The following is a 6,457-nucleotide window of genomic DNA, read 5'->3' on the forward strand; positions in this document are numbered from 1 at the left end:
AGTACTTATCTGGACAGAGTACTTATCTGGACAGAGTACAGTTCGATGTAAATAGTGATGGCCAAATGAAGCTACGTGCCCCAGTTTTATTTATTTTCTGAGCCCACTAGATGGCGCGCTTGGTTTTAAGAGAAAGGCCTAAGGCATTGCGATTCAGCATATTCTCAACCAATTGTTGACTAGAGAGCGCCATCTAGTGCGCTCAAAAAATAAAGACACTGGTTCACAAAGCTTCATTCAGCCATCACTATATGTAAATGAGGAATGAGACAGTGTATACAAGCTGTGCAAATACATGTTATTGCAATCCTTGTTTTGTATCTGTAATAGTTCTTTCTGAAAATTTTATTGTTTTCTTTCTTTTAGACATTTTAAAAATATTTCTCTGTTTGTACATTGACAAGCATATACGGCTGTCTTTTATTACAGCGTTAATTAGGTTCCTTTAAAAAGCCTTCTGTTTTTTTTCTTCATCCCACGGTGCATTTTTTATATTGTGTATTTCTTTCTTATTTTTTAATAAAATAAAGAACTAAACTGTGCCCTCTAGTTATCAGTCCTCAAAGTCCTCTAGTACTTAGCTGTCTCAACAAGTCCTCCAAACCCTGTGACGATATGGGTCGTTTATTACTACCCCCAATACATCCTGCGGCAGCGTTTTCTAAATTAGCGCCCATAGCGGTGGCTTGAAATACGCCCTTATATCTAAACCAGTTTTAAACACGTAAACGTTGTGAAACAATCCCAGTTTGGTTAGGTTTAGATACAAGAACTACTTGGTTATGTTTAGTTACCAACACTAATTAATTAAGTTCAGAACAACATCTTGGTTTCTGCAATCTGGGGAAGGTTTTAGTTGTACTGCATGTGGTAAGAGCTTCATCAGCAACAATACGTATAACCAGAGGATCCATCAAAAGATTAGGGGGGCTTAGGCTGGCCAGCTAGTTGTTGGCCAACTTATTACTGCAAGGTGTGCAACAAGAGATACAAATGCCTGGACCACAATCTGGAGACCCCCGTCAAGAATAAGAGACGTTCATCTGCAAAGGGTTGCTTGATGCACACAGTGTGACCCAATTAGGGCTGGGAAATATATCAATTTTAAATCTATATACCTTTTTTTTCGGGGGCTTACTGCTTACACAGCATGATATACTACAAATACTAAGAATCGTGTTTTGTTATGATACAGCATAAATGAAAAACTCTACTGTAAGATTTGATGAAAAGGTTTTGTAAACACTAGGCTGCTGACGTAACATAAAAGCAAGTTTTAGTTTACATTGTCATTTTTAGCTTTGGAAAATTGTATTCTGAAAATGATATTTTATGTACTTAATGTGTTTGTGTGTGTCTGCAAAAAGATGAACAACAGACTAGCATAAGAAAATCAAAGGCCTGTTTTTCCATTAAGAAGTTTGGTCATGCACAAAAAATACTAAACACTGTTACTATTATAAAAACAAAACAAACTTGTGTGATTTTCCACATGAGAAAAGAAACCTGGGCATGCTGCTCAAAAGGAACACCTTTTAAAAAAAATTTAAAAATAAATAAAAACTAGATAGATGGCAATACTTTGAGGGGGAAAACACAATTGTTGTAAGTGCAGTAAAAACAATAATAGAAAATGAATGCATTTTTATGTTTTAGATTACCTTTGAAATGCATTGTCATTTTTTCCCCTTCAATCTCACTGTGTCTTCTGCATTTCATTTCCTCTTTGGATCCACATATATATCTGCCTCTAGTAGGGCAGTCACCAGAGGAAAACCATTTATTTACACCCAGGATATGCATCACTAGGACAAGGGCCACAGCCAAACCTGTCTCGGTCAATTCGGTGGGAATTGGTCTATTATTTTTATGTCCGCAATTACGAGGACAGAGCAGTAACTACGACTCCAGAGCAGATAACAAAGATATATTTAGGAGTAAATAATATTGACTGTACCTTTGTTTAAAGCTGGAATCAATACTTCTTAAATCGTGTCCATTTTTCATTTAGCCGCGTCATGTCTGTGTGGAGGAGGGGCAGAGAGATGAATGGTTGGATTCTCTAATTCCCCCTGTTGCAGTTATCATAATTGTTGAACAACCACGGTTTTTAAAGATCGGTCTCGAGGAGAGGCAGGCCACACAAAGAAAGTTAATAGATTTTGAAAATTGAGATAGATTGCACAGCAGCCGTTTTTGGAATGTTCCATCGGCGTGGCAGCCAGATGGACAAATATGATCCGGGGATGAGGAGGTGGAGGGGGGGGACGACGACACTGCAGCACACAAACACACGGCAGCAGAAAATGCATCCTGACAATGAAAGGTGTTACTGTTTACCCTTTCCGTGCAGTATGTGTGTATCTCATCGTCTGGCGCGAGATAGCCGGATACATCACAGTTTAAGGCCTACATCAGCTGTAAAGCAGATGAGTTGGCTGGTGGATTCTCCCTGAAAGGCCGCAGTGAAACAACAGTAGTTCCTCTCTTGAGGCACCAGGGGGAAATGGATAGCTGTAGAAAGGATGCTTCGGGGAATATGAGAACTCAGGAATTGTCTCTCACTCAGAAGTTCGGTCAATTTGTTAGAACTATGATATGGAATAAGCCTGTGGTCAGCATTGCATATAGAAAATGTTTTTTTTGGTGTACCAAAGTATCATGTCATACCTCCTCCATCATAAATAGTGTGGTTCCAGCTGATAGTGCTCTGACTTCTGGCCCTGTCATTTGTCTGCTGACGATGGCTTTTAGAACCTCCTCAAGGATATTTTACAGCAGTGATTCATCCAGAGGGGCCTACATTTGTTTCCATCCGTTTTGATATCGGTCATTGTTTTCACATTTGATGCGTTCAGGCTTTTCTCTGCTCCTCAGAAATTTCACATATCCAATTTTCGCCTTTCCTGTGTCCAATTTTCCCTAATATTCAGATGATTATGGCATGATGCTTTCCTTCCCTCCTTTCAGCGTTCTAGTCTTTTCCTCTGCTGCTCCTAGTTTTCCCAATATTCTTTCACTCTGCTCCTTAGATTCTGACATACAGCTACATGATATGAATGTTTAAAGTGACAATGTCTAATCAGCGCGGATATAACTGCACGACGATGGCTGAGAGTACTGCGAATCATCCACAAATCGAAACATAAAACCTTACATTTATTCAGCCTTCCCTGTCGCAGAACCAAATGGCAAAAACATTTTCAATCTGCCCCCTTTGACAGACAGTCTGTAGTGTTTTAGGTTGCAGTCTGAGAATTGAATTACCCCATATTGAATCTTATAAAAGTCCAGTTGAGGGGATTTTCTTTTTGTGATGTAATTTGAGCTATCCAATTTTCCCTGTATTTACTGTCTATATTTTGTCAATTTGGCAGAGGAACACATTGTGTGCGTTGGCGCTGGGTGTCACTGGTGTCGTCACGCTACGGTGGTTTTGGTGTTGGCGGGCCTCGGAGGTCAGTGTGTGGGAAGAGATGTTGGCTCTGCAGGGCTTTACAGCGGCTCCTGGCCTGTCCCTTTGGGCTCGGCAGACCAGCATCCACTACTCTTATTCATGAAGGGGTCAACACACGGGTCAAAACACACCGTTTGACTCCCCGCAACACACTGGTGTGTGTGGGCGTAGATGAAACCGGGTATTTTGTGGGCCTTTGGTAAGCTGCAGCTGGTAGCGGCTCTTACTTCTCTCCCTCTTAAGTCCAAATGTGCCTAAAAGCATGGCTCACACAAAGGAAGGAGAGAGAAAATGCCATTACATTTTGTTGCATTGAGTGCCGAGAGTGGTCTGCCGAGTTGCACATGAAGGGATTGAAAGACGCTTTTTATTCCCTATTAGTATCCCCACATTGACAGGTTTGTCAAGAGGTGAGGAAGATTTCTCTCTTTCCTCAACCACCTCTGTTTGCACTGAGAAACCATGCTGGTCAAGACTAACATGTCCCACCAAGCCAGCTGTTATCGTGGTGACTCTTGGAGTGGATCTCTTGACAATGGCCTCCCTCCTCCTTTCATCCCACCATAACCTCTTGCTCTCTCTGTCTCTTTAGTGGAGGGATAGAGATGTGGAGGGCGAAAGAGACTGACAGTGTCCGCTCCCCTGCTCAGTAAATATGAACTGCACACAGCAGACAGACTCATTCATCACAGGGGAAAGAGAGGGGAAAAGGGGGTGGAGAGGCATGGTGGAGGGATACAGAAAGGACTAAGAGAAATGTCCAAAAAGAAGGAGAAGGAGAAAGGAAGAGTAGGAAGAAGAGAGGTGGGAGGAATAGGAAGCAGATGGAAAGAGGATGAAAGAAAGGAAAGTGTTCTGGGTGAAATGAGTGGGAGAAAGAGATAACAACAGGCTGAAAGGGGGAAAAGAGTCCTGGATGATTGAAGGATAAATAAAGGATAGCAGAAACCTCAAGCATGGGAAAACTGATAAAATATCAGAGGACATTTTTTATCTCATCACCAAGAGATCTTGTGTTGTGATGGCTACCCTTAAGCATGTTGTTATGAGAGCAACATTAGTTTTGCTGCCCTACAGTCAGGAAGCTCATGTCTCACTTTGACTTGTTGCTTTTCACATTTTGACCTTGAATATGCATTATAGCATATGTGTTTGGATCTGGAGGTAATGTATCATTACTACTAACTCAATTGTTCACATCAGAGTTTAAGTTCCAGTTAGGCACGAGGTGAGAAAATGTATTTGCTTTCTAAACTTAAATTAGCATCACATGTTATTCAAAGTTATTCAAGAACCCCTGAAAAGACTAAAACCACCAATGTGCTTGCCTCTAAAAAAAACCTTCAGGCTGAGAGCCGCACACAATGACGAAGAGCTTATTCATTCTTACTAAAGATTACATTTGTAATTATTTGCAAACGATACTTAAACTCAAGTTCACTATTTTCAGCAATGAATTTGGTGCTCTAGTGGATATTAAGGACTCCCATTTCCATTGTAATAAAAGAACATTGAGGAATAGTGTTGTACAAGAATTGTGGCACTGAGGAACCAACTATACCAGGCTTCGGCTGCACAGGGAATAATTGCTGGTTGAATCATGTATTGTTGGTTTTAGTCTTTTAATGGGAATTGTTGATAATAATAATATAGAACATCACCAGACCTATCCTTGAATTGTGTACATTTAAAAACACATATTAACAAAACACTGTGCAGTTATACTAAAGAAATAAAATAAAAAATATGCAAAACAAATGCACCAGATTTCTGACAATAAAGGAAAATGCATACAAATATTTTTCAATTAAATAAATCAATACTGTATCTGTTGTTTTCATGTTTTACAGATTTCCAAAGATAAAATGCCTGCTTTTTTTTTAGTATCACATATGAAGCTGCAGCCAATGGCAATGCACAAGATGTATTTGATTGTTGAGAGACATACAGTAGTTACTGTGTATTGATTATTAACTCACCCCAGTGGCAAGCAAATCCATTTAGTTTTTCCGAGTTTTAGTTGAAGAGATTGGTCACAAAAATTGACTTAAAACATGCAACTTATGTTTTTGAGCTATTACATATTTATTGTTATTCCAGTTCTCTGATATCTGGTCAAACACTGATGAAAACAGTCACTTCTTGTGTCCAGGATCGCCCTGTCAGGAACTTTGTTTTGTTAGAAGTTCCCCTGACATGCCATCACTTACAACTGTTCTTGACTATAAGGCCTAAATGTTCCAAATACATGCAATACCAAATGCAAGGAGACAAAAACAACAACCAACAATTTCTTGAAAATCCCAGAGTCCTTTGCCCTTTCCGGTCCATGTGTTCAATTTCCAACAACTTCCCCGTCTTCGCTCCCACCAAAACCACCTCCTCTCCATCCTTTTCCACTCTGAAGAAAGACAGGAGAGAGGGAAGATGATGTGTGACAGATGCCATATTTCGACTTTCTGTCAGGGAGATTAATATTGACACAGTGTGTTTCTTACCGGGGGCTTGTTGACTGTGTGTGTTGGGCTTTGATTTCATTATCCTCTGCTCAGCCTCTTTTTTCTTAAGAATCAGACAATAACAAATGTGGCGACTGAAATAGAGACACTGATATTGAAAGAGCTGAGTGAATAAGTCATATTGCCGGGTAGGTCGGCCATCAGTCCTGTTTGCTGTGGAAGTGTGAACCCCCCAAGGATACCCAGAGATGCTTCAATTGTATCAACCCCTTCAATAGCATGTTTGTGAAGCTGCTGTACAAAGTGTTGTCGTTGTTGGCACACATATGTGAATTGAAATATGTAGTTAACTTTAACCAATTTGTACTTTAACTTTTTGTCTATTCTAGAGTTCTACACAAAATACTTTTCAGAGCAAATATTGTACGCTTAACTCCACTTGAAGGTCCCATTGCTTGAAAACTTCACTTATGAGGCTTTTTAGCATTAATATGAGTTCCCCCAGCCGGCCTCTGGTCCCCTAGTGGCTAGAAATGGCGAT

This window comes from Etheostoma spectabile, chromosome 6 (assembly GCF_008692095.1).
Source record: "Etheostoma spectabile isolate EspeVRDwgs_2016 chromosome 6, UIUC_Espe_1.0, whole genome shotgun sequence".
Classification (NCBI taxonomy): domain Eukaryota; kingdom Metazoa; phylum Chordata; class Actinopteri; order Perciformes; family Percidae; genus Etheostoma; species Etheostoma spectabile.